Source organism: Dermochelys coriacea, chromosome 3 (genome assembly GCF_009764565.3).
Source record: "Dermochelys coriacea isolate rDerCor1 chromosome 3, rDerCor1.pri.v4, whole genome shotgun sequence".
NCBI classification, from domain to species: domain Eukaryota; kingdom Metazoa; phylum Chordata; order Testudines; family Dermochelyidae; genus Dermochelys; species Dermochelys coriacea.
Genome location: NC_050070.1, coordinates 51585932 through 51613238, shown reverse-complemented (window position 1 = coordinate 51613238; position 27307 = coordinate 51585932). Strand labels below are relative to the sequence as shown.

Sequence of the window (27307 nt, the reverse complement as noted above, 5' to 3'; positions counted from 1 at the left end):
TGTGCACTCGCACGTGTGTGTAGTTTCTGGCTAGCTAAATAACTGTAAGGCTTTTTTGAAAGGATCTTCTGCACTCTTTAAGAAATGAGTCTGTTAATATATTTGTTTTTAATTCAGTCTCATTTTTAGGAGTAATTTAATTATGGGGCCAATTCAGACTTCTCTACAGTTGCCTTTTTGATCGGTAACAAAACCACCAGTACAAGAGACAATGAGGTTTTGAATACATATTAGATGACAAGCAAACAGTATTGATTTTGCCACTAGTGTTGCAATTGTTTTGTAGATTGTACCATTGCTGTGACTTTTTTTTAGTTTCTTTTACAGTCTTAAGCGCTCCATGGACATATTCTCTTTTATCAGAAAATGAGGAAAGATGAACTTGTGAATGACTGATGGCAGTCTAGATGCTGGGAGATCTGGGTCCTAGTCTTGCTGTGTGCCTCAGTTGTCCAGACTGTAAAAATACAAAAAATACATACACAATAGACATGCTGTGAGGTTCGTTTCATCAGTGTTTGATGTGCTCAAACAGTCTCTGATAAAGATGTTGTGTAATTGTAGTCATTATTAGCTAGTTATATTGCTGTAGCATTCAAAACATGGAATACACGTTGCCTCCCAAAAGAGCTTATAATCGGAAGAGACTCCCCCAATAAATACAATTAGTTAATTAGAAATTAAGCGTGGGAGGAAACAGTATAAAACACACAAACAGAGTCATCAGGGTGCTGATAGACTCATGTCATATGAGTTCTCTCTCTAGCTCTCTGTTTATTTATCCCAAAACTTAGTTTTAGGGTTTATCTTTGTTGTTCGTGTGGGAGACATTACTTGAAGAGGCAACTATAGCTGAACTGCTCTGTAATACTGACCATAACATAATTAAATGTAACATTGTTGTAGAGGGGAATAATACCCCTCAATACAGTAACATTTAACTTTAAATGGGAATACACAAAATTGAGGGCACTTGTTAGATGGAAATTAAAAGGAAATGCCAAAAGGATTAAATGCCTGCAAACAGTGTGGGGTCTATTTAAAAATATCATGATAGAAGCTGAGACTAAACGTATACCACAAATCAAAAAAGACTATAGCAAGGCCAAAAGATTCCAATATGGCTGATCAGCAAAGAAATGGAGGCCATAAGAGGCAAAAAGGCATCCTTTCACATTTGGAAGTCAAAATCTAGTGTGGCTATTAGGAAGGAGCACACTCTCTGCAAAGCTGAGTTTAAAAGTATCAGAAGTCAGGCTCAGAAAGACTTTGAGAATCAACTTCCTAAAGACCAGAATATAACAACAAGATTTTTTTAAGTACCTCAGAAGCAAGAAGCCTGCCAATCAAGCAATAGAGTCACTAGACAGCAAAGGTGCTATAGAAGCACTCAAGACAGACAAGGCCATACCAATAAGCTAAATTAATTCTTTGTATCAGTCTTCACTGCAGAGGATGTGGGGGAGATACCCACATCAGATCTATTCTGTTTGGGCAACAAATCTGAAGTACTATCCCATGTTGAAGTGTCAATAGCAGATGTTTTGGAACAAATTGATAAGTTAAACAATAAGAAGTCACCAAGACTGGTTGGTATTCACCCAAGAGTTCTGAAGGAGCTCAACCATGAAATTTCAGCACTACTAATTCTAGTGTATAACCTATAGCCAAAACAAGCCTCTATTCCAGATGACTGGAAGGTAGCTAATGTTATGCCAATTTTTAAAACGGGCTCCAAAAGTGATCCTCGCAATTACAAGCCAAAGAGACTAATTTAAGTACCCAGTAAATTGATAGAAACTATAGTACAGAACAAAATTATCAGCCGCAGAGATGAACATCATTTGTTTGGGAAGAATCAACATAGCTTTCGTAAAGGAAAGTTGTGCCTCACCAATCTATTAGAATTTTTGAAGGGATCAATAAGCATGTAGATAAGGGTTATCCAGTTGATATAGGGTACTTGGATTGTCAGCCTTTGAACGAGGTAATTCACCAAAGGCTCCTAAGGAACCTAATTAATCATGGGCTAAGAGGGAAGGTCCTCTCATGCATGAATCAGTAACTGATTAAAAAAGAGGAAACAAAGGGTAGGAATAAATCAGTTTTCACAACAGAGTGTGGTAAACCGCAGGGTCCCCCATGGATCTATAATGGGACCTGTGCTGTTCAAGGTATTCATTAATGATATGGAAAAAGGATTGAAAAGTGAATTTAAAAGATGATACAAATTTGAAGTTGATATAAAATTATTCAACTCTAAAGCTGACTGTGAAGAGTTACAGAGAAATCTCTCAAAACTAGGTGACTGCACAATAAAATTGCAAATGAAATTCAATATCAATGGCAAAGTAGTGCACGTTGGAAAAAATAATCCCAACTACACATATATAATGATGGGTTCTGAATTAGTTGTCATCATTTAAGGAGAGTGTTTAGTTTAAGGGTGTTGAACTAATCATAGATAGTTCTCTAAAAATTCAGCTCAATGCACTGCAGCAGTCAACAAGGCTAACAGAATGTTAGGAACTGCTAAAAAAGAGATAGAAAATAAGACAGAGAATATCATAATGCCACTATATAAATCTGTGGTGCACCCACGCTTTACATACTGTTCCCAGTTCTGATTGCCCCATCTCAAAAAGGATATAGTGGAATTCGAAATGATTCAGAGAAGGGCACCAAAGATGATAAAGGGTATGGAATGGCTTTGATCTGAGGAAAGACTAAAAAGATTGTCTCTTTCCTAAGATGAACAGCCCTAATTAAGAGGGTATTTGATAGAGGTCTATAAGATCCTGAATTGTGTGGAAAAAAGTGATTAGAGAAGTGATATTTACCCTTCCCCTGAGTACAAAAAACAGGGACCACCCAATTAAATTAATAAGCAGCACATACCAAAAAGAGGAAATACTTTTTCACAATGTTCACAATTTATCTCTGGAACTCATTGCCATGGGATGTTATAATAGTGAAAAGTAAAACTGAGTTCAAAAAGAACTAGATAAGTTCAGGGATGATAGATCCATCAATGGCTACTAACCAAGATGTTCAGGAACGTAACCTCATGCTTGGGAAACCATAAACCTCTGAGTACCAGAATCTGGGAGGTGTAGACAGGGGTACATTTCTCCAAATTGCCCTATTATGTACACTCCTCCTGAAACTCCAATCACTGTCAAAGATAGGATCTGGGCTAGATGGAGCATTGGTCTGATCCTGTATGGCAGTTCTTATGTTCTTATGAGGGAAAAAGGAGTGGTAAAAAGGAATTGTTGGAGCAAGACTGGAGATGGGTGGGTAAAGAGAGGCTGTAAAGGAGGGAGAGAGAAAGGAGGATGGGCAGGGAGAGTGAGAATGAATAGTGAAGGGCTGTAGTGGTAGGAAAAGGGGACATCATTCTGTGATGTATTACCAGGTGTGTTGTGTGTTAGACATGGGAGGTAATTGTCCCACTATAGTTGACACTGATGAGGCCTCAGCTGGAATACCATGTGCAATTCTGGGTGCCACCCTTTAGGAAAGATGTAGCTAATTTGGAGACTGTAGAGCAACAAAAATAGTAAAAGGTTTAGAAAATCTTACCTACAAATTTAAAACATCGGGCAAGTTGAGTCTTGAGAAAAGGAGTCTTGAGAAAAGGGGAGCAGATAATAGTCTTCAAATATGTTAAGGCCTATTATAAAGAGGACGGTAATCAATTGTTATCCATATCCAGTGACGGTAGAACAAGAAGTAATGGGTTTAATCTGCAGCAAGGGAGATTTGGGTTAGATGGGTTAGAAAAGTTTTCTAATTATAAAGGTAGTTAAGTTCAAATATAGGCTTCCTAGGGACATTGTAGAAGCCCCATCCCTGGAAGTTTTAAAGAACCTTTTAGACAAACACCTATCAGGGATAAGCTAGGTTTACTTGATTCTGTCTCAGAGCAGAGGCTGGACTTGCTGACCTCACAAGGTGCCTTCTAGACCTACATTTCTATGATTCTATAAGTTCTAGTCCTCAGTGTCTAAACTAATATTTTCTTGCTTAGTTCTGCAATAAAGTCATGTATTCATGAATTTGTATTCTGTTGATAAATATATGACCATGGAATCAGAAAATCAACTTGACTAAATTCTTACCTTGGATGTATGTACACATTTCCCTTTTATTCAAGTGGAAATTGTGCACTGCAGTGTCAAAGGGGAAATGAGTTATGTGATTGAAAACCTTTTGAAATACAAAGGATTTGTGAAAAACTCTTTTACTCCAATTTATCTGACAGCTTCTGCTTTTGTGGAAGTACCTGTTTAACTTTAAAATCACGAAAGATAAAAAACAAATAAACACACACTGATGTTCTTATAACTTTTTACCTGAGCTATATGTGATATTTTTTTAGATTAAAATACCATTGAAACAACTGATCAACTTCTCCTAAGAGGAAAAACTGAACTTAGGAAAAATTACACAGTAACTATATGAAGTGTCTGTGAATTAATGTTTAATAATTATTATTAGCAATAATATTTACTCCATATCATTAATCTCATTTAAAAAAAATCATAACTTCATGCCTCAAAAGAGTACTGTCAGTCTGTCCAGCAGTGGGTGCCCCTGATACACAGTCATCAAGATTCCCTACTGAGGCAAGCAATCACAATCAGGAACTCCAGACCCCTTGGTGGGGCAGAGCAAACATCAGTCTATATCAGGCCTAGTGGCAAGTGTGGGGAAGGAAACCCTATTCCACCGGATTCTGATCTATTAAGGGTTCAAGCCTCAGCTCCTAAACATTCCTTGAATCACTTCCCACCATAAAATCTCTGTCTTTGCCATCTCCTCAGCTGGCAGTTGCTCAGCATCCCCAACAGTCTCTGTGGTCAACTGGTCCTCCTCAGCGTAATCAGGGTGCACACCCTGGAGAGTCAAAGCTTCCTCTGTAGAAGCCTCAACATGCATCCTTCCTCCTCCTCAGCCAGCCCCTACTGAACTGGGCTGCCTCCTTTTAGCTGTCCCTACCGCCTGGAACATGTGCAGCAGGAGTGAGAGGGCGTGATCTCCTGGGCCCACAGTGATTGGTCATCCAGTGTGGGGTTGACACATCTCATCACACACCCTCCCCCTCAAGTTAGGACCCGATGGTGGTCCTCCCTCATCTTCCTCCCCTCCCACTCAGGAAAAGAATTCTGCATTCGCATGGGCGTGGCCTGGTTGATGAAGTACCTTGAACTCGCTGGGCCAGAGGGAGAGGGATTCAATGGCCCATTTCACTGCCAGTACCTCTGTTTCTATTGTTGAGTATCTTGTTTCCTGGGGAAATAACTTCCTACATAGGTAGACTATCGAATGTTCTTCCCTATCCTGCTCCTGAAATAGCACTGCAATGAGTCCCACCCCGAGGCATCAGTCTGGGATATAAACCACTTCAAGACATCCGGGTGCAGTAGGACTGTTTCTTGACTCAGCCAGTCCTTCAGGGTTTGAAAAGTATGTTCACAGTCCCTGGAGCACTGTACCCTTTGGGGCTGGGAGTTTTTTGTCAGGTCCATAAGGGGCGCTGCTAGGGGGGCAAACTCTGGCATAAAGTCCCTATAATAACCAGCCAGTGGCTCGGCATCCCTGTCAATCTCTGCGGTAGGCTGGTCCTCCGTAGTGTAGTCAGGGGCCACAGCATCAGCAGTCTAAAGAGTTGACAGTTCCTCTTCAGGAGCTTGCAGCACACATCCTTCCTCCTCCTCAACCAGCCCTGAGTAAGCTGGGTTGCCTCCTTTTATCAGTGCCTTCCATCTGGAGCATATGCAGCAAGGGCAATGGGGCATGTTCTCATGTACCCAGAGTGATTCTGCAGAAAAGGACCTGGGGATTACAGTGGATGAGAGGCTATATATGAGTCAGTAGTGTGCCCTTCTTGCCAGGAAGGCTAACGGAATATTGGGCTGCATTAGTAGGAGCATTGCCAGCAGATCGAGGGAAGTGATTATTCCCCTCTATTCAGCAGTGGTGAGGCCACATCTGGAGTATTGTGTCCAGTTTTGGGCTTAGAGGGCTAGAGCACATGACTTACAAGGAGAGGCTGAGGGAACTGAGGTTATTTAGTTTGCAAAAGAGAAGACTGAGGGGGGGATTTGATAGCAGCCTTCAACTACCTGAAAGGGAGTTGCAAAGAGGATGGGGCTAGGCTGTTCTCAGTGGTGGCAGATGATAGAATAAAGAACAATGGTCTCAAGTTGCAGTAGGGGAGGTTTAGGTTGGATATTAGGAAACACTATTTCACTGGAAGGTGGTGAAACACTGGAATGGGTTACCTAGGGAGGTAGTGGAATCTCCATCCTTAGAGGTTTTTAAGGCCCATCTTGACAAAGCCCTGGCTGGGATGATTTAGTTGGTGTCGGTCCTGCTTTGAGCAGGGGTTTGGACTAGATGACCTCCTGAGGTGTCTTCCAACCCTAATCTTCTATGATTCTATGATTGGTCAGCCCCCGTTGGCCCAGTGCTGGGTTGATACACCCATCAAAAGTACATTAAAAATAACTTACAAAAGTGGAGGAGGAGGAAAGAGAGCTATTCTAGAATTAGAACGGAAGTTGTAAAATGTTGTTTTAATTTCCCTTTTACATAATATTCTGTATCAACAATATTATGTCATAAGAATGAATTTCTGAAGGAGAATATCTAAATTATGCTTATACATTACTAATATTTCTAAATGTTCAGTATTTTGGTTCACTAAAACTCTCCTCTTGCATTTGTTCTCAGCTGTGCTGCTTATGAAATGTAACAGACTTCAGTGCTGGCAGTTATACCAATAAAGTAAAAACCAGCAGGATCTTGTTAAAGGGGAAAAGGCAAAATGCCACATTTATTGTGAATACAGAAATAATCATAGTAAGCAGTTAGTTATAGCTATAACATTCCATTCAATTTCATATTTATTCACACATTCATTCATACACACACAGACACACAGGTTCTGCAAGGTTGTTATCATAGTTACCAGCCTTAGAGTTGCTCATGCTAAGCCACTGGCCAGGTGGCCTGGACATAAGGAGGGAGAAGGGCCTAGTCAGATGCTCATCTGATGCTCCTGGAAGCTGGTTTGCAGAATCAGACCCCAAAGTTCTCATTTTCTAGAGTCCATTTTTATAGGAATTTATTCCTATGCCAGTCTATGGGAATTGCTTCATCATGCTGTTGCTGAATCAATCAGCAGATGGCACATTCCTGACGGCTCCGTGCTGCCAGATGTTACCTTGTTCTTTGGTTCTCCCATCCTTGAGGCTGTTGGGTGGATTCCAGTCTGCCCTCCCGGGGGTCCTCTGGTTATTTCCACTTGACGCCTTCTTCAGCTGATGAACACTGGATTCTTAGGCTGGCACCTCCCTGATCAGTCAGTTATTATCCACACCAAGCATCCATCCACATACATCCTCTATCTCTATTTTAATCACAATTGTTAACAAAGCGAGATGTATACAACAAAAGAGCGGGGAGTCTCTGGGTGCTGTTTCTGTTGTTACAGAATATTGCTTTGAGTCTCTTTCTGTGTGAGTAGTTGTTGTTACAAAGAATTGCTTTGAGAACAGACTCTGTCATAGAATGTACTAACACAATTAGCAGCTTGCAAGTTTCACACAGAGAGGGAGAGAAACAGTACCAAAAACCAAGAGACCTCTTAATTAGTAATACCCTGGAATTTAAACTATGGGGAATCAAACACATTTGTGATTTTAATACAGAACTTCTTTAATATGATCCAACATCCAAAGCAATGCATGTCATAGCCAGTGCAACTCTTGCTGGCTTCCTGCTTTTTCAAGGTCATCTTAATGAGCTTACCCACTTCTGGATGTACAGGGGTTCCTGTATTCAGGAAAATCTAATTTTAGCTCTGTGTATGGAAAAATAGTCGGGGTTGGAGGGCAAGTTTATCTAGCCTTAGTCTGGAATAAATATCTTCCATATGCCAAACATATCAAATGGGTTGGTTTATTTGACTTCAAAAGTGAAAATGTAAACATACATCATTTTTAAAAGGTAAATTCTTATGCTGTTAGATCAATGGCAGGATGTTCTTGACTTAATATTTTCCCTCTTTGTACAAGTTTTAAAACATAGTTTATGTCTCTCAGAGGTTATATGGCAGTTTGTTTGCTTATGATGAGATTAATAGAAATGTCCCTATTATTAATGTTCAGTAAACTGTATATATAACAAGTCCTTGGGATGAAGAGGTTGATATAAAGGTTCTGTGCCAGCAGGAATGAGAGAGTGGAAATTCTTCTGCCCCAAGTAGGAAGACGCAGCCTTCTCTCCTGAATCAGGTCTGTGATCTGTAGGTGACAAATATTCTGATGAATAGAGCTCTAAACAATTCATTATTCCTAAGGCTATGTCTATATTAGGAATTTTGTTGGTATAACTTATGTTCCTCACGGCTGTGAAAAACACACACACCCCTCAGTGACATAACACTGACAGAAGCACTGGTGTGGACAATGCTATGTTGGCGGGAGACACTCTCCTGCCAACAAGAAAAGGAGTACTTTTTTCCATGAACCTGGAAATCCTGGACACCCCATCATCTCAGCCATTGGCACCCTGATAGCAAGATTGTCTGGCTATGTAGACACGCTCCTCAGGCCCTACGTTACCAGCACTCCCAGCTATCTTCGAGACACCACTGGCGTCCTGAGGAAACTACAATCCATCGGTGATCTTCTGAAAACACCATCCTGGCCACTATGGATGTGGAAGCCCTCTACACCAACATGCCACACAAAGATGGACTACAAGCCTTCAGGAACAGTATCCCTGATGTCACGGCAAACCTGGCAGCTGAACTTTGTGACTTTGTCCTCACCCATAACTATTTCACATTTGGGGATAATGTATACCTTCAAATCAGCGACACTGCTATGGGTACCCGCATGGCCCCACAGTATGCCAACATTTTTATGGCTGACTTAGAACAACGCTTCCTCAGCTCTCATCCCCTAATGCCCCTACTATACTTGCGCTACATTGATGACATCTTCATCATCTTGACCCATGGAAAAGAAGCCCTTGAGGAAATCCACCATGATTTCAACAATTTCCATCCCACCATCAACCTCAGCCTGGACCAGTCCACACAAGAGATCGACTTCCTGGACTCTATGGTGCTAATAAGCAATGGTCACATAAACACCACCCTATACCGGAAACCTACTGACCGCTATTCCTACCTACATGCCTCTAGCTTTCATCCAGATCATATCACACGATTCATTGTCTACAGCCAAGCTCTACGATATAACCGCATTTGCTCCAACCCCTCAGACAGAGACAAACATCTACAAGATCTCTATCATGCATTCCTACAACTACAATACCCACCTGCTGAAGTGAAGAAACAGATTAACAGAGCCAGAGGAGTACCCAGAAGTCACCTACTACAGGACAGGCTCACTAAGAAAATAACAGAACGCCACTAGCCATCACCTTCAGCCCCCAACTAAAACCTCTCCAACGCATCATCAAGGATCTACAACCTATCCTGAAGGATGACCCATCACTCTCACAGATCTTGGGAGACAGGCCAGTTCTTGCTTACAGACGGCCTCGCAACCTGAAGCAAATACTCACCAGCAAACATATACCACACAAAAGAACCACTAACCCACAAACCTATCCTTGCAACAAAGCCCATTTCTAACTGTGTCCACATATAGATTCATAGATGCTAAGGTCAGAAAGGACCATTCTGATCATCTAGTCCGACCTCCTGCATAGCGCAGGCCACAGAATCTCACCCACCCACTCCTACAAAAAACCTCACCTATGTCTGAGCTATTGAAGTTCTTAAATCATGGTTTAAAGACTTCAAGGAGCAGAAAAGCCTCCCTCAAGTCACCCATGCCCCATGCTACAGAGGAAGGCGAAAACATCCAGGGCCTCTCCAATCTGGCCTGGAGGAAAATTCCTTCCCGACCCCAAATATGGCGATCAGCTAAACCCTGAGCATATGGGCAAGATTCACCAGCCAGATACCCAGGAAAGAATTTTCTGTAGTAACTCAGATCCCATCCATCTAATATCCCATCTCAGGGGATTAGTCCTATTTATCCTGAATATTTAAAGATCAATTACTTAGCAAAATCCCATTATCCCATCATACCATCTCCTCCATAAACTTATCGAGTAGAATCTTAAAACCAGATAGATATTTTGCCCCCACTGCTTCCCTTGGAAGGCTATTCCAAAACTTCACTCCTCTGATGGTTAGAAACCTTCATGTAATTTCAAGTCTAAACTTCCTGGTGGCCAGTTTATACCCATTTGTTCTTGTGTCCACATTGGTGCTGAGCTGAAATAATTCCTCTCCCTCTCCTGTATTTATCCCTCTGATATATTTATAAAGAGCAATCATATCTCCCCTCAACCTTCGTTTAGTTAGGCTAAACAACCCAAGTTCCTTAAGTCTCCTTTCATAAGGCAAGTTTTCCATTCCTCGGATCATCCTAGTCACCCTTCTCTGTACCTGCTCCAGTTTGAATTCATCCTTTTTAAACATGGGAGACCAGAACTGCACACAGTATTCTAGGTGAGGTCTCACCAGTGCCTTGTATAATGGTACTAAAACCTCCTTATACCTACTGGAAATGCCTCTCCTGATGCATCCCAAAACCGCATTAGCTTTTTTTACAGCCATATCACATTGGCAGCTCATAGTCATCCTATGATCAACCAATACTCCAAGGTCCTTCTCCTCTTCCGTTACTTCTAATTGATGCGTCCCCAACTTATAACTAAAATTCTTGTTATTAATCCCTAAATGCATAACCTTACACTTCTCACTATTAAATTTCATCCTATTACTATTACTCCAGTTTACAAGGTCATCCAGATCCTCCTGTACAATATCCCGATCCTTCTCTGACTTGGCAATACTTCCCAGCTTTGTATCATCTGCAAACTTTATTAGCACACTCCCACTTTTTGTGCCAAGGTCAGTAATAAAAAGATTAAATAAGATTGGTCCCAAAACTGATCCCTGAGGAACTCCACTGGTAACCTTCCTCCAACCTGACAGTTCTCCTTTCAGCAGAACCCGTTGCAGTCCCCCCTTAAACCAATTCCTTATCCACCTTTTGATGTTCATATTGATCCCCATCTTCTCCAATTTAACTAATAATTCCCCATGTGGCACGGTATCAAATGCCTTACTGAAATCTAGGTAAATTAGATCCACTGCATTTCCTTTATCTAAAAAATCTGTTACTTTTTCAAAAAAGGAGATTAGGTTGGTTTGGCACGATCTACCTTTTGTAAAACCATGTTGTATTTTGTCCCATTTACCATTGACTTCAATGTCCTTAACTAATTTCTCCTTCAAAATTATTTCCAGGACCTTGCATACTACAGATGTCAAACTAACTGGCTTGTAGTTACCCGGATCACTTTTTTTTTCCTTTCTTAAAAATAGGAACTATATTAGCAATTCTCCAATCATTCAGTACTACTCCTGAGTTTACAGAGTCATTAAAAATTCTTGCTAATGGGCTTGCAATTTCAGGTGCCAATTCCTTTAATATTCTTGGATGAAGATTATCTGGGCCCCCCGATTTAGTCCCATTAAGCTGTTTCAGTTTCGCTTCTACCTCTGATATGGTAATATCTACCTCCATATCCTCATTCCCATTTGTCATGCTACCATTATCCCTAAGATCCTCTTTAGCCTTATTAAGGACTGAGGCAAAATATTTGTTTAGATATTCGGCCATGCCTAGATTATCTTTAACCTCCACTCCATCCTCAGTGTTTAGCGGCCGCACTTCTTCCTTCTTAGTTTTCTTCTTATTTATATGGCTATAGAACCTTTTACTATTCGTTTTAATTCCCTTTGCAAGGTCCAACTCTACTCGACTTTTAGCCTGTCTCACTTTATCCCTACATGTTCTGACCTCAATTAGGTAGCTTTCCTTGCTGATCTCTCCCATCTTCCACTCCCTGTATGCTTTCTGCTTCTTCTTAATCACCTCTCTAAGATGCTTGCTCATCCAGCTTGGTCTACAACTTCTTCCTATGAATTTTTTCCCCTTTCTTGGGATACAGGCTTCCAATAGCTTCTACAGCTTTGATTTAAAGTAATCCCAGGCCTCCTCTACCTTTAGATCCATAAGTTCTTCAGTCCAATCCACTTCCCTAACTAATTTCCTTAATTTTTGAAAGTCAGCCCTTTTGAAATCAAAAACCCTAGTTGCAGATTTATTTTTGTTAATCCTTCCATTTAGTTTGAACTGAATTACCTCATGATCACTTGAGCTAAGACTGTCCCCTACAACCATTTCTTCTATGAGGTCCTCGCTACTCACCAAAATTAAATCTAAAATGGCATCCTCTCTAGTCGGTTCAGCAACTACTTGATGAAGGAATCCATCAGCTATCGCATCTAGGAAAATCTGAGCCCTATTATTATTACTAGCACTGGTCCTACAGTCTATATCTGGGAAGTTAAAGTCTCCCATGATCACGCAGTTCCCATTAATATTTACTTGATTAAAAACATTAAAAAGGGCTCAATCCATATCCAAATTAGATCCCGGAGGTCTATAGCACACCCCAAGCGTAGGATCATAGGAGAGGCTTTACTAGTTATCTTCCCCAATGTAATTTTTGCCCAGACGGACTCTGTCTTATCCATTGCATCGCTTCTTATTTCTTTACATTTTACCTCATCATTGATATATAATGCTACTCCACCACCTTTACCTTTGTTTCTGTCTTTCCTAAACAGCACATACCCTTCAATATCTGTAGTCCAGTCATGACTACTATTCCACCATGTTTCTGTTATCCCTATAATATCTGGTTTCACTTCCTGCACCAGTAGCTCTATTTCCTCCATTTTGTTACCTAGGCTCCTCGCATTGGTGTACAAACATCTTAATTTTTGCTGTTTGGCCTCGCTCACATTTTGTACCCTATTAGGCACAGTCATTCTACAGCCAGTATAACCTATTAGACTAGTATCCACACTGCCCTCGCTCCTTATATACATTCTCCTACCCACGGCTGTATCCTTTCTTACTTAGTCTTCTTCCCTCTCAATGCTAAAATCTGACGTGGAGATTACCTGGACATCTCCCAACCATCTCCCCCTAATTCCTAGTTTAAAGCTCTCTTTATCAGTTGTGCCAGCCTCCATCCTAGAAGTCTATTTCCTTCCCTACTCAGATGAAGTCCATCCCGAGAGAAATGTCCTCTGTCCGTGAATACCTCCCAGTGGCCATACATCCCAAAGCTCTCCTTATAGCACCACTGCCTAAGCCATCTGTTGACAGTCATAATCTTGTCACACCTTTGTTGCCCTTCTCTAGGAACAGGAAGGATCCCGTTAAAGATCACCTGAGCCTCAATTTCCTTAAGCGTCTTCCCCAGCCTAGCATAGTCTCCCTTAATACTTTCCAGCGAGAATCTAGCCGTATCATTTGTTCCCACATGAAGGATAATTAGGGGATTCTTTCCCACTCCCTTTAGGATCCTTTTCAACCTCAGGTCTACATCCCGTATCTTAGCACCCGGAAGACAGCACACCCTTCTATTCTCTGGATCAGCTCTAGTTACAGGCCTGTCTATTCTTCTCAATAAAGAGTCCCTGATCACATAGACCTGCCTTTTCCTGGTGACAGTGCTATTCTCCAGTCTCTCCCCTGTTCCCTCTGTCTGCAAGTTCTTTCCATTCCTATTTTCCCTTATAATCCTCTTCTATCCATCCTGTATCCTCCTGGGGCTCATATTTGGTGTAGTCACAAGTACCTGCTGAGCCCCTTCTTCATTTTCCAGCTCTGCAAACCTGTTCCTAAGCTCTATTTCTCCTTCACTAGCCCGTCTTTTCCTCTGCCTGGTTCTTTTAGTCACATGCTTCCACTGACCACTTTCCTCACCCCTCAAAATTCCCGAGCCCTGCTTCCATCTGTGAGTCTGAGCTTTTCCCTTCAGATACCTCATGTCTTTGCTCCATCATCTGCTCAAACCCCTTCCTAAACTCAACCAGACTTTCCACCTGCATCTCCAAACCTCAGATCTTTTCCTCCATCAGCTCTATCAGACGGCATTTCATGCAGAAAAAACTCTTACCAGGTCCCCCCTCCAGGATCATGTACATACCACAGCTTCCAAATCCAGTCATCCTCAATGTGTCTTTCACTACAGGAGTCACTCCCACAGCTGCCTCCGTATCTGTCATCGCCTTCCCACCTAAGTCCTGTTAATCTGGGAAACACAAGTCACACCAAAAAGACCACCCCCCCCCCAGCAAAAGCAAACCCCAAACAAGCACCACAATACAAACTCCCCTGTTTACAGCTCTGTTTGCTAGCTTCTCTGCCACTGCAGCTGTCTGTGCCACTGCCTGACTGGCTGGCTACCTTTATAGGACCTCTAGTCAGAAGCCCCACCCCCTAAGCAGGGCTCAGCTGCTCTCCCAGCACAAAGCCCCTACGCACGCACGCACACACACACACACACACAAATACTAAAAATACAAAACCAAGTACAACTACCTTTTCCTCCAACAGAACTCCCACTCAAACTCCCCTGTTTACAGCTCTGTTTGCTAGCTCCTGTGCTGCTGCAGCTGTCTGTATGTCTATTCAGGGGACACCATCATAGGGCCTAATCACATCAGCCACACTATCAGAGGCTCGTTCACCTGCACATCTACCAATGTGATATATGCCATCATGTGCCAGCATGCCCCTCTGCCATGTACATTGGTCAAACTGGACAGTCTTTACATAAAAGAATAAATGGACACAAATCAGACGTCAAGAATTATAACATTCAAAAACCAGTTGGAGAACACTTCAATCTCTCTGGTCACTCGATTACAGACCTAAAAGTTGCAATTCTTCAACAAAAAAAACTTCAAAAACAGACTCCAACGAAAGACTGCTGAATTAGGATTAATTTGCAAACTGGATACAATTAATTTAGGCTTGAATAGAGACTGGGAGTGGATGGGTCATTACACAAAGTAAAGCTATTTCTCCATATTATTTCTCCCCCTACCCCACCCCCCACTGTACCTCAGACGTTCTTGTCAACTGCTGGAAATGGCCCACTTTGATTATCACTACAAAAAGTTTTTCACCCCCACTCTCCTGCTGGTAATAGCTCATCTTAAGTGATCACTCTTGTTACAGTGTGTATGGTAACACCCATTTTTTCATGTTCTCTATGTATATAAATCTTCCCACTGTATTTTCCACTGAATGCATCTGATGAAGTGGGCTGTAGCTCGTGAAAGCTTATGCTCAAATAAATGTGTTAGTCTCTAAGGTGCCACAAGTACTCCTTTTCTTTTTTGCGAATATAGGCTAACAGGGCTGCTACTCTGTCTCCTGCCAGCGTTGCTACCGCCACTCATTGGGGGCAATTAATTATGTCGATAGATGAGCTCTCTCCTGTCGGCATAGAGCAGCTACAAGAGAGATCTGAGAGCGGCACAGCTTCATTGGTACAGCTGTGCTACTGTAAGTTCTCTGATGTAGACATAGTTAGAGCGCTGTAAATCTGTGGATATCCGCTTCATATCCGCGGATATCTGAGGACGATTTTTGTGGATAGCGGAGCGGATGCAGATACAACCGCGCAGGGCTCTAAAGATCTGCTACTCCTTAACTGCTGTGCTGATGAACCCTAACCCTTTCCTGCAATTCCCTAAATGCATCAACCAGTGGAACTCAGCAGCCAATGCAAAGCAGAAACAATGTTTCTGTGACAAGGGAGAAACTGGTCACGAAGAAGCCCTGCCTCTGTCACCAGTGGTGCCTGGCCCATGGCATCCAACTCGGGCAGCCTGGGGGGCACAGCGCGCTTGGGGCCAGAGGCCTGTGGCTGGGTCTGGGCAGCAGACTAAAGTCTTGCTCACAGCACTGCTTCCCGTCCAGTGGCTTGGGCCCCACAGGCAGTGCCAGCATCCCCATGGGGCCTGGCCCAGCAGCACTGGCTGTGCTCCCAGCCCACCAGTTCCTGGGCAGCAGGGCCTGCCCCCAACCATGGCCCTGGTGCCCCATCCCTCCATCCCGCACTGCTTCTACCATATGCTGTCGCTCATGAGCCCCCAGGAATAGCATTCGATGTGACACCCGTTCCCTGTACTTCCCTCCCACCCGCCACCCCTTGTCCTCAAGACCCAGCCCCCGTGCCACCCCTTACCCCCAGTCCCTGACCTTGCACTGCCTATTCCCTAAAAGACATCCCCGTCCTCCCCCTGCACATACTCATCACTCATGGAATGAGCTGTGAGTGCCAGACATGACAGGTGGTGCAAGGCTTGGTGCGACTTATTGGGGAGCAGCAGTGGCTGGGCAGGGAACCAGTGCAAAGGGGCCCAGTGAGAGAGGGAAAATGACTGAGCCTGATTTGAATACCCACAAATGGTTTTTTTTGTTTGAATAGAAACTGGGCTGGAGAGGGTACCCCAGGCATTAAGCCTAAGAGTCCTGACTCTCAACTGGACTGTTCTAGGGACCCAAACAAGAACTGCTGTTGCTGATTTTGAACTGTAACTGCTTAAGCCTCTGTACCTACAGTATTTGAAGCCTTTCCCCTTTCCTGCTAGCCCTAGTAAAAATCTTTCCCCTTATCAAGTGTCTGAGTGGTTATTGGGACCAACCAGGACTTGTGTCTACAAGGCCTAGCTGTTGAAGCACCTATGGTTCTCTGACATGCAGTACATCGGGCATGCTACTGACACCCTCCAGGGTTGAGGTACAGAATAGCCCCGATAATTACAATAACTTTATTAGCACTCTCAGGAAATGTGCATTTTATTCCAACTTGTGAGATGGTTGATTTCAGGAAGGCTTCTAATAATAAAGGTGCACTCTCTCTTGTGATTTGCAAACATTCAGAGCAAATGTATTTAATCTTAACTGTTTTGCAACTGACCAGAGTCATTTTGTAGTGAAGTTCCCACTCTGTGATTATGGACAGTATTCATACACAATTATGCTATCTAATCACAAGTAAATTGAACGTTGTGTACTATAGCATTTATAAGAAAATGTCTAACAAGACTTCTGTTTTGGCATTAAGTAGCCTTTAAATTAAATGATTGTCTAATTGAACAACAAAAGAAAGAAAAATGGTTTTCTGTGCACACTGATTTGTGTGGGATTTGATTTTCAGGGCATCTGAGTGCTTTCATGGGTATATATATATATATATATTTTCCATCTGAGTTGAGTGAATTAGGCCAAATTGTATTTGCTTATTATATGTTTTATTTTTTTTATTCTACTTTTATTCCACATCCTAATGTGGCTGATGTGCTTTTAAAGGTGTAAAATTTACAGGTTTATCAAAGATTCTTCCCCTTCGTCCTCCAACATTAGGCATTCATGAGTAAAAATTATAACTGTAAAATTATGTTCGTAGAACCATATTTAGGTACCTGAATAAGTGGCTTGATTTTCAGAGATGCTGAGTACCATTAATTTTAATGAGAATGGTGTAGCAGATTTTGGTAGTCCTGAGAGACCAAAAGTTCATTTATTGTTAAGCATTTGTGATCTTTCATTCATTTTACAGACTATTAATCCAAGAACTGGTAAATCACGTATCAGTAGTTCCCAATCAGTGATGGTTTAGACATGAGGGCTTTACAAAAACAGAAGCTTGCCTAGCTCAGGTTTCTATGTGAACCTGAAACTTATCAAGGTTCACACATTGACATATGCAGTGTTGTGATAGGTTTCAGAGTAGCAGCCATGTTAGTCTGTATTCGCAAAAAGAAAAGGAGTACTTGTGGCACCTTAGAGACTAACAAATTTATTAGAGCATAAGCTTTCGTGAGCTACAGCTCACTTCATCGGATGCATTTGGTGGAAAAAACAGAGGAGAGATTTATATACACACACACAGAGAACATGAAACAATGGGTTTATCATACACACTGTAAGGAGAGTGATCACTTAAGATAAGCCATCACCCACAGCAGGGGGGGGAAAGGAGGAAAACCTTCCATGGTGACAAGCAGGTAGGCTAATTCCAGCAGTTAACAAGAATATCAGAGGTTTCAGAGTAGCAGCCGTGTTAGTCTGTATTCGCAAAAAGAAAAGGAGTACTTGTGGCACCTTAGAGACTAACAAATTTATTAGAGCATAAGCTTTCGTGAGCTACAGCTCACTTCATCGAATGCATCCGATGAAGTGAGCTGTAGCTCACGAAAGCTTATGCTCTAATAAATTTGTTAGTCTCTAAGGTGCCACAAGTACTCCTTTTCTTTTTAAGAATATCAGAGGAACAGTGGGGGGTCGGGTGGGGGGGAGAAATACCATGGGGAAATAGTTTTACTTTGTGTAATGACTCATCCATTCCCAGTCTCTATTCAAGCCTAAGTTAATTGTATCCAGTTTGCAAATTAATTCCAATTCAGCAGTCTCTCGTTGGAGTCTGTTTTTGAAGCTTTTTTGTTGAAGTATAGCTACTCTTAGGTCTGTGATCAAGTGACCAGAGAGATTGAAGTGTTCTCCAACTGGTTTTTGAATGTTATAATTCTTGACGTCTGATTTGTGTCCATTCATTCTTTTATGTAGAGACTGTCCAGTTTGGCCAATGTACATGGCAGAAGGGCATTGCTGGCACATGATGGCATATATCACATTGGTAGATGCGCAGGTGAACGAGCCTCTGATAGTGTGGCCGATGTGATTAGGCCCTATGATGGTATCTCCTGAATAGATATGTGGACAGAGTTGGCAACGGGCTTTGTTGCAAGGATAGGTTCCTGGGTTAGTGGTTCTGTTGTGTGGTGTGTGGTTGCTGGTGAGTATTTGCTTCAGATTGGGGGGCTGTCTGTAAGCAAGGACTGGTCTATCTCCCAAGATCTGAGAGAGCGATGGCTCGTCCTTCAGGATAGGTTGTAGATCCTTGATGATGCGTTGGAGAGGTTTTAGTTGGGGGCTGAAGGTGATGGCTAGTGGCGTTCTGTTGTTTTCTTTGTTGGGCCTGTCCTGTAGTAGGTGACTTCTGGGTACTCTTCTGGCTCTGTCAATCTGTTTCTTCACTTCAGCAGGTGGGTATTGTAGTTGTAGGAATGCATGATAGAGATCTTGTAGGTGTTTGTCTCTGTCTGAGGGGTTGGAGCAAATGCGGTTATATCGTAGCGCTTGGCTGTAGACAATGGATCGAGTGGTATGATCTGGATGAAAGCTAGAGGCATGTAGGTAGGAATAGCGGTCAGTAGGTTTCCGATATAGGGTGGTGTTTATGTGACCATCGCTTATTAGCACTGTAGTGTCCAGGAAGTGGATCTCTTGTGTGGACTGGTCCAGGCTGAGGTTGATGGTGGGATGGAAATTGTTGAAATCATGGTGGAATTCCTCAAGAGCTTCTTTTCCATGGGTCCAGATGATGAAGATGTCATCAATGTAGCGCAAGTAGAGTAGGGGCATTAGGGGACGAGAGCTGAGGAAGCGTTGTTCTAAGTCAGCCATAAAAATGTTGGCATACTGTGGGGCCATGCGGGTACCCATCGCCTACCAGCACTCCCAGCTATCTTCGAGACACCACTGACTTCCTGAGGAAACTACAGTCCATTGGTGATCTTCCTAAAAACACCATCCTAGCCACTATGGATGTAGAAGCCCTCTACACCAACATTCCACACAAAGATGGACTACAAGCCGTCAGGAACAGTATCCCCGATACTGTCACGGCTAACCTGGTGGCAGAACTTTGTGACTTTGTCCTGACCCATAACTATTTCACATTTGGTGACAATGTATACCTTCAAATCAGCGGCACTGCGATGGGTACCCGCATGGCCCCACAGTATGCCAACATTTTTATGGCTGACTTAGAACAACGCTTCCTCAGCTCTCGTCCCCTAATGCCCCTACTCTACTTGCGCTACATTGATGACATCTTCATCATCTGGACCCATGGAAAAGAAGCTCTTGAGGAATTCCACCATGATTTCAACAATTTCCATTCCACCATCAACCTCAGCCTGGACCAGTCCACACAAGAGATCCACTTCCTGGACACTACGGTGCTAATAAGCGATGGTCACATAAACACCACCCTATATCGGAAACCTACTGACCGCTATTCCTACCTACATGCCTCTAGCTTTCATCCAGATCATACCACTCGATCCATTGTCTACAGCCAAGCGCTACGATATAACCGCATTTGCTCCAACCCCTCAGACAGAGACAAACACCTACAAGATCTCTATCATGCATTCCTACAACTACAATACCCACCTGCTGAAGTGAAGAAACAGATTGACAGAGCCAGAAGAGTACCCAGAAGTCACCTACTACAGGACAGGCCCAACAAAGAAAACAACAGAACGCCACTAGCCATCACCTTCAGCCCCCAACTAAAACCTCTCCAACGCATCATCAAGGATCTACAACCTATCCTGAAGGACGAGCCATCGCTCTCTCAGATCTTGGGAGATAGACCAGTCCTTGCTTACAGACAGCCCCCCAATCTGAAGCAAATACTCACCAGCAACCACACACCACACAACAGAACCACTAACCCAGGAACCTATCCTTGCAACAAAGCCCGTTGCCAACTCTGTCCACATATCTATTCAGGGGATACCATCATAGGGCCTAATCACATCAGCCACACTATCAGAGGCTCGTTCACCTGCGCATCTACCAATGTGATATATGCCATCATGTGCCAGCAATGCCCCTCTGCCATGTACATTGGCCAAACTGGACAGTCTCTACGTAAAAGAATGAATGGACACAAATCAGACATCAAGAATTATAACATTCAAAAACCAGTTGGAGAACACTTCAATCTCTCCGGTCACTCGATCACAGACCTAAGAGTGGCTATACTTCAACAAAAAAGCTTCAAAAACAGACTCCAACGAGAGACTGCTGAATTGGAATTAATTTGCAAACTGGATACAATTAACTTAGGCTTGAATAGAGACTGGGAATGGATGAGTCATTACACAAAGTAAAACTATTTCCCCATGGTATTTCTCTCCCCCCCACCCCACCCCCCACTGTTCCTCTGATATTCTTGTTAACTGCTGGAATTAGCCTACCTGCTTGTCACCATGGAAGGTTTTCCTCCTTTCCCCCCCCTGCTGTGGGTGATGGCTTATCTTAAGTGATCACTCTCCTTACAGTGTGTATGATAAACCCATTGTTTCATGTTCTCTGTGTGTGTGTATATAAATCTCTCCTCTGTTTTTTCCACCAAATGCATCCGATGAAGTGAGCTGTAGCTCACGAAAGCTTATGCTCTAATAAATTTGTTAGTCTCTAAGGTGCCACAAGTACTCCTTTTCTTTTTGCGAATACAGACTAACACGGCTGCTACTCTGAAACCTTAAAATCTTTGCTATAGCTTCTGCTGCTACATGCATGAAAATGGTTTATGGGATTTCAATAAAATCATTGATTTACAGCAATATGTTGCTAAGGGACCATATCAGCATGGAGGGTGGGGTGGGAGCTGGCTTCAGGTATGTATCACCAGAGCAAGATGGGATATTTCCAGTGTGGAGAGTGGAAGGGAGGTATCCATTGTAAAAACATACAAGCCTTGTGTTCTGGTTCCTGCAGCAACTCTGGATCCTCCTCAGTGTTGATTTCCTCAACTGGGTCCGCTGGGTAGAGGTGCAGAATCACATGCTCCTCTTCCCATAGGTCTCCCTGGGCTTCTTTGGTGCCCTGTGCCTCATCAGCATCCCATCATATTATGAAGCCAGTGGGGTTGAGGAGGGACTCATGAGTCACTTCAGGCTCTGTATTTACAGCCCTGGAGACACCCAGTCCAGTTCATCATAGCATGGGACTTTGCGAGGCCCTGTCCCAGAGTAACAGTTTTGAGTACATCACACTCTGGTTTGGAGCCTCAAGGGCTTTATGTGCTCCTGGCACTGGGACAGAGTCTAGTGAATGGCAACCTACGTCAACCTCTGTGAAATCTCCTGATAGAGCTGTGTGCTCCTGCCACTCTGGGCAAAGTTATGGAGGATGGTGAACTCTGACCACACACTGATGAGCACTTGCAAGTGCTCCAGAGATGAGATGGCAGCTCTTAGAACATGATCCCTGAATTCCCAATGAGCTGTTTGGAAGTCCTCAGCACATGTCCTCTGGCTGGGGACCTTTATACGTTTGTGTAAGTTTCAAGCAGAAAAGTGTTCAATGCATTATGGGAATTGCCCTGGAAAACTATTGATACTCATGACCTCGTATACATGCCTTGCCCCCATCCACAGTGCATTGCAGAAGGGTATAGGGTCATGCCGCAGTAGGTGTGTGTATATACCCACACTCCTCATGTGTGCTATGTTACTCTCTGTGTGCTCTCCTTCAGGAACATGCTTCAAGGCTTCAGATGTGGGCAGTTGGGGGTTATGGCACAACAATGCACATGTAACCTTGTACAGTTGGAAGTGTGGATGTAGCCTTTGTTGTCTAGGGGAGCAGTAAGTTGGTGACCTATAACTTCCTCTTACAACTATTTAAGACTGGCCAGGTGGCCTGCTTCTTCCATCTATCTTTAAATGGATATTTAGAAAGTCCACAGTTATTTTTAGATAAGGTAATTTAGAAGGGATATATATTTTCATGTTTCAGGGTATAAGCCACCCACTAACCAAAGATGGCTAGGAAGAATTTTCTCTTCTCACTTTATTTTAGATATGCCTACTTTGGGTTTTATTCCACCTGCTTGTGAAACAACTGACACTAGCCACTTTCAGGGACAGAATATTAGACGAAATGGAATTCCAGTCTGATCTGGGATGGTGATTCTTATGCTGCGTCTTTCTATCTAGTATCTTTGGGACAGCTGGGAAGGAATGTTTCTGCCTCCACTTCTACCTGTTCTGATTACAAAAAGGACCTACTTAATAATGGTAGTAGATTGGGCATCTCTGACATCAGAAGAAAAGAAATACGGGCAGTAGCTTGAGCAAGAAAGTTTGTTTCCCACATTGCTCCTTTTGAATGAGGAACAGATGGGGTGAAGAGGTTGCCCACTTCCTAGAAGGTGCTTCCTGGAGCGGATGGAAGGACATAAGGACTTCTTGCTTACTTTTCTAGGGAATGGCACCATAGGTTGCCTGCAAAGACTTTGGTTGAAGTTGCTGTGGGCAATCACCTGCACCCGAATCACCAACGATAAGTAAGGGGCTTGGGCCTACTGATAGGAGTGGCGTTTTGAGAGGAGTGGGGTTCTGTGGGTGACTAAAAGTTCTATCATGCAGATGGCGTGTGTGTGTGTGTGCACATGCACAAAGGATGAGAGAGCCACAGGCAATCTCACCAGTGAAATACATCTGTTTCATTAGGAAAATGGGAAATATGCCTAGGTTAGATTCATATTTGCTTTAGGTTTCAGATTTAGGTTGACCAGAATTCCAAGAACATATAAGCATGCTGCATATCCAGGCAAGCTAAACATGCTGCTTTGGGTTTGCTGAAACCTTGCAAATTGAAAAAAGCAGTTTTCACACCCTCTTAAGGGACTGCTTTTGCTAGTTTGGAAAACTATCTGCCTGAATATCTTTGGTAGAGTACAGTGGACCACAGCCAAATAGCGTGACTAACTGAGAATCCATGATTTGCAAGCTGTTGAAATTATTAGGAACTACCTTGGTGTTGGTAAAATGATCACACAGTCAGGTTTGATTTAAAAAAGTCAAATCCAGAAAACCTACTGAAACATACTGGACATTTTTTTGAGGCAGAGCTATTATTAAATACACCCGACAACAACAGTCAAAAATAGTTACTAGTGCTTCGTCTTTATGCTCTAGTAATCTCTAGTGGTGATACATTTCACCATAGATAATTTTCTACACCTAGACTGTAGTTACTTGGCTAAATAAACCATAATTTTGTAGAAGGATATCTTCCCAAGAGCATATTAAGAAGAAGATTTTTTCAGGTATTTGTTTACCCACCTTTTTAGAGCCAATAAACTGCAAGCAGAGCCCATTAGGTTTACATTTTAACTAACTGTAAGAGTTTAGACAAGAATTTGAAGAGGTGTTGGCATATGAAACCACAAGAAGATCACTCCTGATTTAATGATGAAACCTTAAGGTACAACAGAAACTAGTCAAAAGAAAAATTACGTATGTGCACTTGTGACCTGCCAGTATAAATGTCAATACATTATATGAATTATCTCCACAGAGAATATATTACATATAATGGGACATGCATAGTATATCACTATGGAATGTTGTTTCTTTCAGGTGTCACACTGGATTTTCTGGTCAGTTTTGTGAAATAGAAGTTAATGAGTGTGGTTCATCACCTTGTCTACACGGTTCAACCTGTGAAGATCATATCAATGGATACACTTGCAAATGTCAACATGGTAAATACTGACAGATCATTCTCAAGCAGAACATTTTAAATTCATAGTTACTATTATATGAGGAAAATGTTTTTGTTTGTAACCCGGGTTAAAATATACAGTTCAAAAGTTAAACTATGCCTTTGATCGGATGTATGTAAAGACAATATCATTATAAGAAACCTCCCTTTTGTTAGTCCATGCATTGCTAAATACACTTGAAAAAATGGAATGAAGGCTAATGATAGAATTAACTACTCTAATCAACATGTTCAAAGGCTTTAAATTAAAAATTTTATGAAGACAGTTTGAAACATTGGCTAAACCTAGAGCTATGGGTTTTCATAGATTTGAAGGAGAGAAGGGACCAGTGTGATCATCTAGTCTGACTGCTTCTATATCACGAGCCACAGAACTTTCCAAAAATAAACCCTCTTTGAACTAGAACATATTTTTTAAAAAATTTAATCATGATTTTAAAATTGCCAGTGATGGAGAATCTACCACAACCCTTTGGTAATTTTTCCAATGGTTAATTACCCTCGCTAATTTAAAAAAATACACCTTATTTCCAGTCTGGATATGTCTAGCTTCAACCTCCAACCACTGAACCTTCTTATTAGTCTCCTAGATTGAAGAGCCCATTAACAAATATTTGTTCCCTGTGTAGGTACCTATAGGCCCTGATTAAGTCTATGATCTTGATTACTGTAATTAAACATGCATGCATCTGACAAAGTGGATGCTTATGCTCCAATATGTCTATTTAGTCTATAAGGTGCCACAGGACTCTTTGCCACTTGTAATTAAACTCTAAACCAGGGATCGGCAACCTTTGGCACACGGCCCATCAGGGAAATCCACTGGTGGGCCGGGATGGTTTGTTTATCTGCAGCATCCTCAGGTTTGGCCGATCGCAGCTCCCACTGGCCATGGTTTGCCATTCCAGGCCAATGGGGGCTGCGGGAAGCTGTGGCCAGCACATCCCTCAGCCTGCACCGCTTCCCACAGCCCCCATTGGCCTAGAATGGCAAACCATGGCCAGTGGGGGCTGCGATCAGCCAAACCTGTGGACGCTTCAGGTAAACAAACCGTCCCGGCCCACAGTGGATTTCCCTGATGGGCTGTGTGCCAAAGGTTGCCAATCCCTAGTCTAAGACAATGGATTAGGTACTGTGTTAGGATACATTTTTAAAAGTTATTTTAACTGGACAAAAAAAATAGCATTAATTGTGATAAATTGCTCAACACATTTTTGACTAAAGGTATGTGTGGTCATGAATAGGTAGTCAGATATTTCTGAAAACTATAGTTGGGGCTGACAGATGAGACAGAAATTTCTCAAATTGGCAATTACTATCAATTGTACATCTGGATCAGGTTTAACAATTAGCCTTTATGAGTCAGTCGATGAATATCAGTTTTGTAGAACTACATAAAGCAAGGTCACAAAACACTTCCATTGTGTCATCTAGTAGGGCCTGTATGTTTCAGGACTAACTGCTGTATGTCATTTGTATTATAAGTTATATGTTGTTTAATATCAGCAGTGCCTTGCCATCTCAATTAGTACCCAACCCATAACTCAATTTCTCTTATATATAAAAATGTGTCCCTCATATTGTTTCTAAACCTTTCTTTCTTCCGTTTGAAGCCATGCTCCAAGACTGACTAACTTCCTTTGTTCCATTATATTGCCTGGTATAATGCAGCTTTGTTCTCATTGTATACCCCATAAGTACTCTGCTTTAGTAGAGGGAAATTGAAGCTGCAATTAATAGCCAAATCTTTCAGATCCTAACCAGCATGGACTGTCAAGCAATCTCAGCTATCTTAACCATGATCAAGAAACCTTGGACATTGGCCCATCCCTGAAAATCCTTTGAAGGTCTCTCACCTGTTAAACACATTCTTTAGTCCTTAGCCTCCAAATATAATAGGAATGTAATCTACCTTCAGGAGACACATGGCAAATTCTTTTCTGCCAACCACTTTAACATCAAAGGTTATGACCTTGTGAGTTACTGTCTGCATAGGAAATATGGCCATGGTACCTATGTTAGAGCAGATTTTGCTGATATAGAACCACTCCCACCTAATTCAGACCTCTGTGATGTTGTAAGAATTGGTCATTTTGGAGTGGCAAATGGCCTAACCAACCTTGGCCTACCCCAAATATTCTTCCTGACCTCACACACTCTGCCATATATGTTGGAGATTTTAATAGTCACTACGCCATCTGGGGATATAGAGAGTCAGATCAAAATGGACCTTTTGGACTGGGTCTCTCTCCAGGACTTTCACCTCATCCATGATCCAAAACAACAGGGTAGTTTTCATTCTGCCAGATGGAAGCAAGACTTACCTGACTCCACCTGAAACACCTGTACTGGCAATCACCCACTTCAACCTGTAAATATTATATCGAAAAACTTCCCAGATAGTCAACACCATCCAATTCTTACCAAAGTTGGAATAACCATACTTATTGTGAGCACCAATACAAACACTTTCTTGGACTTTCTCATTGTGTTACACCCAGTGCACAAGCATTTCATTTGGTTTGTTGGACAACAATCACTACCAATATCAGATTTTGCATTTTGGGCTCTCTACAGCATCCTAGGTGTTGACAAAGTTCCTTATACCTGTGGCAGCCTATCACAGAAGTATGAGTATCCAGGTGTTCCCATACTTAGATTACTGACTGGTCAAGGGACTCTAGAATCTCAGGTCTGTGACAACACTGTGTGCATTCTGTAGCTGTTCACATTTTTGTGTGTGCTGGTAAATGAGAAGAAATCAACATGAACAACGGTGTGGCAGATAGAGTTCATCAGGACCATGCTCAACACAGGAAGAGCCACTGACTATAGAATACATGATCTCTGCTCCCATCTGCATTCCCACCCCTTGAAGTGAGTAAGATCCTGCCACAGGCTGTTGCATTTTCTGCCAGCTTGTATGCTCATTA

General features: G+C 42.4%; 1 long non-coding RNA gene across 1 annotated transcript; it reads left to right on the top strand.

Annotated features, from left to right (window-relative positions):
- Positions 1-3728: 3728 nt before the first annotated feature.
- LOC122459266 lies at positions 3729-23024 on the top strand. Its single transcript, XR_006279823.1, has 3 exons — positions 3729-3812; positions 7477-7483; positions 23014-23024. It is a non-coding gene; the product is annotated as an uncharacterized LOC122459266 (long non-coding RNA).
- The last annotated feature ends 4283 nt before the right edge of the window (positions 23025-27307 follow it).